General features: G+C 31.7%; 1 long non-coding RNA gene across 5 annotated transcripts in view; it reads right to left on the reverse strand.

Moving 5' to 3' along the window:
- The window catches only part of LOC142333507 (uncharacterized), a 92373-nt gene that overhangs the window by 30037 nt on the left and 48833 nt on the right, over positions 1-13503 (reverse strand). The window lies entirely within an intron of this gene.

A 13503-nucleotide genomic window follows, 5' to 3' on the forward strand; every position in this document is an offset into this window, starting at 1 on the left:
AATGTGTTTAGTAAAAAGAAGTAAGAATGTTTTATAGCTAGTAGCCGAGTCAACAGATATTTTAATCTCGAAAAAATTTACTACAGAACATTATTGGAATGGGTTCGGAAAAATATGTAGATTAAAAGTGTGTCCTAGCGGGCATGAGCGATTAACTATTTAATTTGTTAATTAAATTAAGGAAAAATGTTTCGCAAATAGCGAAAATTAGATACTTTAAAAAAAAAAAATTTTCCCACAAACGGCAAAAAATTTGCAAAATCAATCAAATCTAAGGTTAAAAATATTCCTTTCAGCACGCCAGAAGGCGGAGGTAGCTTTCACGGGGTAAATTAGGGGTAGGCGAACTCCGATTGTATGAGCTCGTATCAAACATTACTTTCCATGTTTTACGGAAACTACGTTTTCTCATTAGACTACAAGCTATTGCTAAATTTATCAAGACTTCCTTATGATTTTTCCTGAACTGCTTCATAACACACCTATATGAGGATTAGTAGGAGATTCTAGGTTTGTCTCTTAGTATTGATAAAAAAAGGCAATGTTTTCAGAAATTTTTATGTATAAATGTAACAACAGTGATGTTAAGAAGATGATTTGAAAGTACAGTAGGCTTACATTACCCCATAAAATATTATGAATCGCAAAAATTAAAATATACACAGTACTGTCACGGCAGTTTATATGCGTTCACTTCAAATTCACTCAATACGACAACGGTTCCATATGTAAACAAGTTTCAGATGTTTAGCATATGGTAAGCCTCTTCTTCTTACAATACCAACAATATTTTGGTCATCCCTTGCCGTAAGGGTTGGTCGTATCAAAAATCGTTTCAAAATTTAGCTAATGTTTGGAGGACTAAATACCACTTTAAACCGATTCGATACTGTGTCTATTAAGGGAGGTATGATTTTTTTGTCTCCAAAACCCCATTTTTTTCACCCCTGGGCCAATGGTCGGTGATATTAAAAAACTTTACATAAATACGTTTTAAGCCCTTATCCAAAGAATAGTAGGAAATTTATATGAATTCGATATTTTACTTAATAAGAAAGTTATAGGGATATTTTGTTTTTTCAAAAAAGGGGGGGCAAAAGCCCCCCCATAATCCGATTTTGCTCATTAACGAACTCGACCGAGATTTTGGGTCTTTATATTTTATGTATCAATTTGAAAGTGATTGACGAAAATTTACGGCAGTTATTATTACGGCTCGTGTCCACAAGAAAATGAAATATTGCAACCACTGTTTGAAAACAGTTTATACGAGGGTTATTTTATTATCAAGGTCCGATCGGTCACGAAATTAAAATCACAGTGAAAATAACAAATTTTTTTTTTGTAACAAGTACTTACATAGTTACGCTATTTCTCTACATAGTCGCCACTCCGATTGAGACATTTGTCGTAGCGTGGTACCAACTTTCCAATACCCTCGTCATAGAACGGAGCCGCCTGTGTTTTCAGCCATGTTTCTACACCGGTCTGCACTCGATGTCTGTGCCAAAATGTTGTCCTCCGTTTCATGTGAGCAAAGAGATGAAAATCGGATGGAGCCAAGTCCGGGCTGTAATGGTGGGTGAATAAGAATAAGCGGAGAGGAATGTTTTCATCAGGCATTGTCTTTCTCCATGACAATGCTCGGCCGCACACTGCAGCTGTAACAAAGAAGCTCCTGCAGCGTTTTCTTTGGGAAGTGTTCGATCATCCACCATACAACCCGGACTCGGCTCCATCCGATTTTCGCCTCTTTGCTCACATGAAACGCTGGCTAGGTGGACAACATTTTGGCACAGACATCGAGCTGCAGATCGGCGTAGAAACATGGCTGAAAACACAGGCGGCTCCGTTCTATAACGAGGGTGGAATGTTGGTACCACGCTACGACAAATGTCTCAATCGGAGCGGCTACTAGTAGAGAAATAGCGTAACTATGCAAGTACTTGTTACAAATAAAAAATTATTTATTTTCACTTTGGTTTTAATTTCGTGACCGATCGTACCTTGAAAAAAAATAACCCTGTACTCTCACCTTATAATTGGCTAAAAAAAAAGAATACGATTGGTTGGAATTTCGTGCCCAATAATGACAACAATTACTCTCACCTTATGACTGGTTAAATAACAAAGAATACGATTGGTTGGAATTGTATGCCTGATAATGAAACGAATTACTCTCCCCTAATGATTGGTTAAAAACAACGAATACGATTGGTTGGAATTTCGTGTCCGATAATGATAACAATTACTCTCACCTTACGATTGGTTAAATAACAAAGAATACGATTGGTTGGAATTTCGTGCTGGATAATGGTAACAATTACTCTCACCTTATGATTGGTTAAATAACAAAGAATACGATTGGTTGGAATTGTATGCCTGATAATGATAAGAATTACTCTCCCCTAAAAATTGGTTAACAAACAAAGAATACGATTGGTTGGAATTGTATGCCTGATAATGATAAGAATTACTCTCCCCTAATGATTGGTTAAAAAACAACGAATACGATTGGTTGGAATTGTATGCCTGATAATGATAAGAATTACTCTCCCCTAATGATTGGTTAAAAAACAACGAATACGATTGGTTGGAATTGTATGCCTGATAATGATAAGAATTACTCTCCCCTAATGATTGGTTAAAAAACAACGAATACGATTGGTTGGAATTGTAGGCCTGATAATGATAAGAATTACTCTTCCCTAATGATTGGTTAAAAAAACAACGAATACGATTGGTTGGAATTGTATGCCTGATAATGATAAGAATTACTCTCCCCTAATGATTGGTTAACAAACAACGAATACTATTGGTTGGAATTTTGTGCCCGATAATGCGTATATACAATGTTGAATTACGCGTATATACAATGTTTCTAAAATGGTGAGAAGGCTATACTTTTTTAGATTCTACTTGTAAAATTAAATAAAAAGTGCCCTTAGGAAAAAATGGCAATTTCTCCTTCGTTCTCCCACTGTCCGCCATTTTTTTATTTTTGTATAAAAAATTAATATCTCAAGTTCGGATACACGAATAACATTATTTGGTAAGCGTCTTTGTAATAAAGTTTTAAAATTAGAAAAAATTATCAGCACTTAAATACCTTCGTAAATTACAAAATGGCGGCCATGTTTATTTTTCAATCCGTTATATCTTCATAAATATGTTTTACCAAAATGTGTCTTTGCTAAAATATTAACCCTTTTATTTTGAACAAAATGACATTTATTTTTTTAAATCAGTTTGTAACAAACAGCCGATGGCAGAAAATTGATGATTTAATTTTGTGTCTGTTTTCATGTCCTCCACTTTACGTTCAATTCGATTAAATATTTATTATTTTTATTTATTGTTAATTCTGGTATTGTAAATTAGTATCAAATTAGGTAATAATTTTCTCACCGAAGCACTGCTGTTATTTTGCACGGGTGTAGTTTTAAATGTTTGACTAGTTCTTTGATTGTATACTACTTGAGATTTCAGCGCGCACGCGCACACTTTATACTCATACCTATGTATGTATTAGTAAAACCCAGATATGAAATATTTATAAATAAGAATCACATATTTCGTAATACATTACAGCACATAACTTCCGTCAATTGTCTATTTAAATTTCTTTTTTTTTAATTCCTTACATTTACTTCCAAACCAGGTTAATTTTTTATACTGCTCATTAATTACTGCTACAGTTTATATATTGTGCATATTATATATATATATATATATATATATATATATATATATTTTTTTTTTTAATAAATAAATATAGTATAAAATTATCATTTTTTCAACACATTCCGAAAATTATTTTTTTAACATTATTTTTTTAAATTTTAAATTTTTACGTTTTTAGATTTAAAATATTTATTTATTTTCTTTACTTCATGCTGGCTAATTTTATTATTTGTACCTATGATAAAGTAATCTTTAATACATATATGTTTTTTATTAGGTGTTTTTTTTACAAAAATAATAAAAAAATTTATTCTTATTTATTTTACACTATAACATTTTTTTAATTTAAACAATTTTTAAATAAATAATTGTTTTAAATAATTTTATTTAATGAAATTCGACAACGCGATAGTAAGTTAACTATAAAAATGTGTCCTATTTATACGTATAATTTTTTTTTCTTTAATGTAACCTTTTACTTTCCCGTCTAGATAGCGCCGCTACAACAGAGCTATAGCTCCAAAAGGAAAAGTATTATAATCGGCCCATTTTGGGTAAATGCGGTTTTCACCGGATCTTGACGTTTTGACTCCTAATGAACCCAATAAACCGAATAACCGGATGGAAATTTTCCGGATTGTAATATTCGTATCTACTTTGCACGTGTTCGGTGTTTCCCTCTAAATCACCTTATATCTCCAGAACTACTGAACCGATTTTTACCAAACTTAGTAAGATTACTTCTATATATATGATCCACAGATACCATTAGATTTTCAACTTAAAAGGTCAACGGGATGATGCTTTAGAACAACACCGCCCTCAGTATCTGGAGATTTCGCCTAATTAAGGCCTAATTAATTAACGATTAAAAAATAACAATATTTGCGAAAAAATAATTTTTGAAAACTCGCACTTCACCCCAAACAAAAAACGCTTAACTGTTGCTATGTTGTGACGTCACAAATGAGCGGTAGAATTAAATAAATGAATAATTTTTAAAGTGTAAAAAAGTAACTCGATCGTCCGGTTGACTCCGGTACCTGGTGCGTTAAGCCTCGAGGCTACACCGGTTTGCCGACTGCACAAGCGAAACCTGTTCTATGCATGTTGGGAAATTACATTAGTTTAGTTAGTGCCGACCGACGCCACACGCAAGCGAATTAAATACGGTATGCGCGCGTGCTTCAATTAGAATCTTTGAATTAAATAATGAAAAAATATTATATTTAAATAAACTGATAAATATTTTTAATTAAGTTGCTTGTGTACGAGTGAGTAAACCGTGCATCAAAAACAATTGTGTTGCAACAACTTTTTTTTGTGCGCGAATCAAAGGATATTTAAATCTTCCTATTTATTTCTTCTCGGAATTTCTCATCTGTTCTGATTTGATCTTTTTTTTATTATCCTCAATCCAACTATAATTGGGCTATTTTTGTTCAGCTTTCTAAATTTATTTCCGTCTGAGAAAATTTCCTGAGTTAGATTGAATTTTTGCATTTCTGTTTTCATTTGTTTTATGTAACTTTGAATGTTTTTGTATTTCAAAATTTTATTAAAGATTTGTCTGTTCAATTTAGATTCATTCATTCTTATAGGTCCAAGAAATCTTGATCTTCTTTATCAACAATTTATTTCTAATCTGTTGTTATTTTGGGCAATATTTGTGGTCATTTTTAGGTCAGTATATTCTTTTGAAGACTCTCCTTTCTATTTCTATTATTTTTTTCTAAATAGTTTATAATAAATTGTTTCCATATTATTTTTTTGTTTGTCTTCAGTCATTTGACTGGTTTGATGCAGGTCTCCAAGATTCCCTACCCAGTGCTAGTCGTTTCATTTCGGTATACCCCCTACATCCTACATCCCTAACAATATGTTTTACATATTCCAAACGTGGCCTTCCTACACAATTTTTTCCTTCTACCTGTCCCTCCAGTATTAAAGCGACTATTCCAGGATGCCTTAATATGTGGCCTATAAGTCTATCTCTTCTTTTAGCTATATTTTTCCAAACGCTTCTTTCTTCATCTATTTGCCGCAACACCTCTTCATTTGTCACTTTATCCACCCGTCTGATTTTTAACATTCTCCTATAGCACCGCATTTCAAAAGGTTCTAATCTTTTCTTCTCAGATACTCCGATGGTCCAAGTTTCACTTCCATATAAACCGACACTCTAAACATATAATTTCAAAAATCTTTTCCTGACATTTAAATTAATTTTTGATGTAAGCAAATTATAGTTCTGACCGAAAGCTCGTTTATCTTGTGCTATTCGGCATTTTATATCGCTCCTGCTTCGTCCATCTTTAGTAATTCTACTTCCCAAATAAATAAATTCTTCTACCTCCATAATATTTTCTCCTCCAATTTTCATATTCAGTAGTCCATCTTTGTTATCTCTACTACACTTCATTACTTTCATTTTGTTCTTGTTTATTTTCATGCATAGTTCTTGCGTAGGACTTCATCTATGCCGTTCATTGTTTCTTCTAAATCCTTTTTACTCTCGGCTAGAATTACTATATCATCAGCAAATCGTAGCATCTTTATCTTTTCACCTTGTACTGTTACTCGGAATCTAAATTGTTCTTTAACACCATTAACTGCTAGTTCCATGTAAAGATTAAAAAGTAACGGAGATAGGGAACATCCTTGTCGGACTCCCTTTCTTATTACGGCTTCTTTCTTATTTTCTTCAATTATTACTGTTGCTGTTTGGTTCCTGTAAATGTTAGCAATTGTTCTTCTATCTCTGTATTTCAACCCTAATTTTTTTTAAAATGCTGAACATTATATTCCAGTCTACGTTACCGAATACCTTTTCTAGGTCTATAAATGCCAAGTATGTCGGTTTGTTTTTCTTTAATCCTGAGGCCTACTACTATTAATTTGAGGCCTAAAATTGCTTCCCTTGTCCCTATACTTTTCCTGAAACCAAATTGGTCTTCTCCTAACACTTCTTCCACTCCTATAGCGGTGCTATAGGAGAATGTTAAAAATCAGATGGGCGGATAAAGTGACAAATGAAGAGGTATTGCGGCAAATAGATGAAGGAAGAAGCGTTTGGAAAAATATAGTTAAAAGAAGAGACAGACTTATAGGCCACATACTAAGGCATACTGGAATAGTCGCTTTAATATTGGAGGGACAGGTAGAAGGAAAAAATTGTGTGGGCAGGCCACGTTTGGAATATGTAAAACAAATTGTTAGGGATGTAGGATGTAGAGGGTATACTGAAATGAAACGACTAGCACTAGATAGGGAATCTTGGAGAGCTGCATCAAACCAGTCAAATGACTGAAGACAAAAAAAAAAACTTTTATTTCATCCATAGCATATCCCAAACTCTATTTTTTAATAATAACTCTAGAGAGCGATGATTAAAACTGGTGATATGGATTGTAAGCTGGACGTTGAAATATGGGATCTAAAAGTAAAACGCACCAATGATTTGAAAGTACTGTTGTTAGACAGACGATTGCAGCCAATCCAAATTCAAGGTCAACCTTTTTGAAAATCAGTTTACATTTCACTTCAATGTATTTTTCCTAACCGTTTATATGATAAATAAATATAAATATATATCATACATTTCAGTCATACGACCTGTAATTTATGTATAATTCGAAATAGAAATTTTTTATATATCCTTGACGAGAGAATTAAGACAACCAGTTATTTTATCAATAATATAACCGATTACATACTATGTTAATGTAGTATATAAATATATAGATTAAACTAAGTGTACGCATAAGTATACAGGACTTATTTTAATATAAATATTACCGCATCTATCATTAACATAATATATGAAGGTCAAAAATTAAATCGGCAACAACGCTACTTAAATTTTCCGACAAATGTAAGGATGTATAATAAGTTTAGAAGAAAACCACCAGATTGAAAGAAAGTTGATAATTTCGTTATTTTATTATTATAATTTATAAAATCGTTATTTTTTATTCTTAGGAAATATATTTTAAGATAAAATCTTCTTTTTTTTTTAAATGAGTTCGAAAGTAAGAGTACAATTTATCACTAAGTTTCCATTCCGAGATATGGTATTTGATATCTATTTTATTTCCTTATTATTTAATTTGAGATTCCCCCAACTATAAATTTCAGTAGCATAATGTTCAATATGCAGAGTGATTCAGAAGTAAACGGAAATAATTTGGGTACAGATTCTAGTCGCAGAAATATGGAAAAAAAAGTTCATACAAACATATGTCCGAAAAAACCTTTTGTTACAGAGTTTTGATTGGCGAAAAGTTTCGAACATTTATTATAAATTAATTCAGCATAAACAAAGTTAGTATTTTTTTAAACGTAAATTAAAAAAATTTTAATTTTTCAAAGATCTAAATTTATTTTACTAAAAGCAGTTATAAATAAAAAAAACATCTGATGCTGACACCACATGACTTCCTTGTACGCCTATTAAATTACATTTACACATATTTAAAAGTATATACAATTTTATTTCAATAATAACTTCTGATATATTTACATTTTTGTTTACTGTTATTACTGAATTATTATATAATCAATATATTTAAATTAAAAAAAAAGTTAAAAAAGAGGAGGTGAGGTCTGATTGGAACCGATGAGCCTTTCCCTAAGATCCAAATATGTCATTAATTAAAATTTTATTTGGCTAAAACTCTGGAACCGATGAAAATAAATACCACTTATGATATATCGTTGAAAAACTCTCAATTAGGGCTTATTACAGAAGTTATGAAAAAATCCAATTTTTTTTTTGTTTTTAAGCTTTTTTGAACACTTTTGGTTCAGTCGATTGCAAATAAAAGGGGAGGTACACAACTAGATGTTAAACAGTCCTAAATACATAATCTCAGCATCTAATCGTTCTTGAGTTATACGAGATACATACGTCACGCCAAAACCAGGAAAACTGTAATCAGGGATGATCAAAATGGATATTTTCGTTTAAATCTGAAAACCGAAATTTTTCGCATCGCAATACTTCCTTTACTTCGTACAAGTAATTATTTACAATCAATAATCGAAAATTAGACTATTGACATCGATGCACTTTTTAACTCGTTTCCTTAATTTTCTGTCGCCAACCTAATGATACAGTCGCTCGCGTTCATTGATGAGGGGAATAGTACTAGGTGCGAGCGATCAATTCATTAAGGGTGTCAACATTTTGTTTGTATACCTCGCATTTTAGCCATCCCTGTAACCAATAATCAGAGTATGGTATTTTTAATAACCTTCTTAATTATTATGTTTGTATTTAATAGTTTCTATGGACTTTAATTAAACCAATTTACTAATTTACAGTACTAACAATAAATAAAAACAATTCATAATTAATCGAATTGAACGTAAATTAGAGGACATGAAAACAAGACATAAAATTAAAATATCAAATTTCTGCCATAACTCGGCTATTAGTTAAGTTATTTTAAAAAAATAAAATGTAATTTTGTTCAAAATAAAAGGCTTAATATATTAGCAAAACATACATTTGGGTATGTTATGTTTGTTATTTGGGAAGTAGAATTACTAAAGATGGACGAAGCAGGGGCGATATAAAATGCCGAATAGCACAAGCTAAACGAGCCTTTAGTAAGAAATATAATTTGTTTACATCAAAAATTAATTTAAATGTCAGGAAAAGATTTTTGAAAGTGTATGTTTGGAGTGTCGCTTTATATGGAAGTGAAACTTGGACGATCGGAGTATCTGAGAAGAAAAGATTAGAAGCTTTTGAAATGTGGTGCTATAAGAGAATGTAAAAATCAGATGGGTGGATAAAGTGACAAATGAAGGGGTATTGCGGCAAATAGATGAAAAAAGAAGCGTTTGGAAAAATATAGTTAAAAGAAGAGACAGACTTATAGGCCACATACAAAGGCATCCTGGAATAGTCGGTTTAATATTGGAAGGACAGGTAGAAGGGAAAAATTTTGTAGGCAGGCCACGTTTGGAATATGTAAAACAAATTGTTAGGGATGTAGGATGTAGGGGGTATACCGAAATGAAACGACTAGCACTAGATAGGGAATCTTGGAGAGCTGCATCAAACCAGTCAAATGACTGAAGACAAAAAAAATACATTTTGATAAAACTTATATTTAAGGAAATATAACGTACTGAAAAATAAACATGGCCGCCATTTTGTAATTTGCGAAGGTATTTAAGTTCTGATTTTTTGCTAATTTGAATACTTTTATTACAGAGACGCTTACCAAATCATAATATGATTCCTCTATCCGACCTCGAATTATAAATTTTTATATAAAAATAACAAAATGAGGGACAGGGGGAGAACAAAGGAGAAAATTCAATTTTTCCTAAGGATATTTTTCGTTTAGTTTTACAAGTAGAATCCGAAAAAGTATAGCCAGCCCACCATTTTAGAAACACTTGTATATATACTAGCGCGCGCGTGTGCGTAGATAAGAAATCAGTTTCTTAACTATCATAATAATTTTGCTTGATGAAATTCACTACAGAAAATCGAAGGTTCTACATAGGAATATACAAAAGTGTAACCCAACTTTTGTAGGGTACGAAAAATGCCACGCCTGACCGCAATTCGAACCTGGGACCTCCGGATGAGGCCGAAACTCGTTATTTATAATAATATTTAAATTTTTATAATTTTAATTTTTTTAATTTTTTATAAGTCTTTTTAAATTACTGCTTTTAATTTTATTATTGATACCTTCTGGCGAATAAAAATAATGTAAATTGATACAATTAATTCCCTTTGAAAAAAAAAAGAAGTAAAAAGAGAGTAATAAAAATAAATAGTTGAACCAGAAATGGGTTATTCCGATATATTTCATTTAATTAATTTTTTTTTCTAAACAGTAACACTTATAATTATTTTTAACAACTCGTTGAAAAAATAAATAAATACGCATAATAAAAAGTGATATTCATTTGTCCTTGGAAGAATCCCTTTTAGTATTTTATAATAACGTAAGAAAGATTTTAATTCAACCACATAAAAAGTGTTTCACGAAGTAAAACATTAAGAGTTAAATAAAATAAAATTAGAATGAAAACAATAAATCTGGAAATTATTTATCAATCAATTAGGAAGGAAATTAAATTAAGAACTTGGGTTTTTTTTCTCGAATTTTCCACTCTTAATTAAAATGTATAAGTATATTTAAAATCACAATAAAATGTTATCATTAAATAATTATATAAAGTTAATAGCACTGGAATGGAATGTATATACAGTGTCCCATATAAAACGCAACCAATCAATCACTCATCCATGAAATTTCAAAAGTCAAGCATACTCCCCTACTCGTTATTGAAATTGACTCGTCCAACAAATGAACATCGCGGCGACGCAGTAGAACACTACCTATAGTAACAAAAGTGCAATCATAACGTTCAGTGTATTGTTAGAGACAAAATGGTGTTTTCGCTAGATGAACGTGTTTTCATTGTCGAGTCGTACTTCAGTACGAAATCAGCGGTTGCAGTGCAAGATTTGTTTCGCCATAAGTACCCGGATAAACCAGCTCCTAACAAAACATCAGTATTAAGGTTAGTCGCAAAATTTAGAGAGACCGGTTTTGTTAATAACAAGGAACACAAAACATCTGCGTCAGTGTTAAATACAGACACAGTCGCTGAAAATAAAGACCGTTTACTCGCCTCGCCAAATAAATCGATCAGACGTTTGTCTGCTGAAATTAATTTGTCTAAATCGACCGTTCATCGGGTGACCGAACGATTACATTTACGACCTTATCGCATTCAAACGGTTCATCGACTTCTTGAGCCCGACAAAGACAACGGCTACAATATTGTCAACGGTTCCGTCGATTTCTGCGTGAGGGAATTAACGCTATGGATTCGTTATTTTTCACAGATGAAGCACGGTTTCATTTGGACGGCTACGTAAACAGCCAAAACAGTAGAATTTGGAGCGCTGGAAATCCCCACGTTTATCACGAAAAACAATTACACCCGCAGAAGTCGGGCGTGTGGTGCGCGATATAACGGAAGAAAATAATAGGTCCTATTTTTTTCGAGTACACCATTAATGCAGAACGATATCAGGATATTTTATTTCGGGTCATCGCACTCTTGGAAGAGGAAGACAGACACTGCCGGCTACAACATGACGGTGCGACATCGCACTACGCAGGTTCAACTTCTGATTTCGTCGAGGAATTCTTTGGTAATCGTGTTATCGGTCGAGGCTTGTGGCCACCGAGATCTCCAGATTTGACTGCGGCGGATTTTTTTCTACGGGGTACCTCAAAGAAAAAGCCTACAGCTACAAACCACGAACACTTGAACGATTCAAAGTCAATATTGAACATGCTGTATTAAATATCCGGCTACAAACTTTGAAAAAAGTTGTAAGAAACGCTGTAAAAAGAATTGAAGCTTGTATTCAAGAAGATGGCGGCCACTTCCAAGATTTACTCTAAATGTAAGGTAATGGATGGTAATAATAAAAATTACATTTACATTTACACATGCCTTTTTATTATTTCAATACCAACCAATATAAGGTTGGGTTGCGTTTTATATGGTATATCCTGTATATATATATTTTTTTTTTTTCTACCTTGAAATCTAATTTAAAATAAATATTTCCACGTAGAAAGTCGTAATCGATCAACTTTTAAATGCTTTATAACTCTGTATATATTCTGTTTGAGATTTATTTAAATAATAATAATAATAATAATAATACAGATTGCAAAGTACTGCATGATTTTCCCTGCTAATAAGAATTAAAAGAGTTACGTCAAAAACAATAGAATATTGTATACATTTTTTAGAGATGGGGAATAAATTTTATGAAAGTTATTTTTCTAAAAATATTCATTTATAAGTTAAACTTCACAAACTGTTAGCAACGTTCTCTCTAAATTTAATTCACCCCTCAATAAAGTCTAAAATAAGAAAAAAAAAATTTTCAAATAAAAAAATTTATGCATTTTAGGTCCGAGGTGTATAATTTAAAAAAAATCTATAGACATTGCAATCAAATGGCGAGGTGCACAACTAGATTCCTAAATCAAAATTTCAACATCCTATGGCTAATCATTTTTGAGTTATGCGAGATACATATACGTACAGACGTCAAGCCGAAACTAATCAAAATGGATTCAGGGATGGTCAAAATGGATATTTCTGTTCAAATCTGAAATTTTTCGCGATCATTATACTTCCTTTATTTCGTACAAGGAAGTAAAAAGATCAAAATTTTCAATAAAAATGTTTTAGTACGATTTGATTCTCATGTTAAAATGACGTTTTTACATTAAAAACTATTTAGTATTAAAATTATAATTAAGAAAAAAATTCTTAATAAATATTTTGATCCCACCTTAATAAAAATATTTACACTCCTAAAAATCAAACATCAAAAAGATGATTTTATTAGATTTTCAAAAAGAACCAATACTTTTGGAAATAATACGAAAGTATAAAATGGAAAACCATTTTTTTTTAATGGCAGAATGAAATTAATTTTTATTTCAGCAACTTAATGTAGGAACTTAAAATTTAAGTTTATAATATACGACTACTAACTTTGTCATTGATTTGACATATATTACTACGTACGTGAAGGGCGTTTTATTGATGCGAATCAGCAATTATAATAACGTTACTGTATTAGCATGTCATCTTACAAGGTGCAGTACTAATAACTACAAGGAAGTGCGTGCAAAAGTACCAATCAATTTTAAATTTGATAGACAGTGGGAGTAGGAAGAAATGATATACTGTCTTAAAAAATGCATGACAGGTAATTCCTTGTTAAAGTGACAAAGAAACGCACGC

The sequence above is a fragment of the Lycorma delicatula genome, chromosome 12 (genome assembly GCF_047948215.1).
Source record: "Lycorma delicatula isolate Av1 chromosome 12, ASM4794821v1, whole genome shotgun sequence".
Taxonomy (NCBI): domain Eukaryota; kingdom Metazoa; phylum Arthropoda; class Insecta; order Hemiptera; family Fulgoridae; genus Lycorma; species Lycorma delicatula.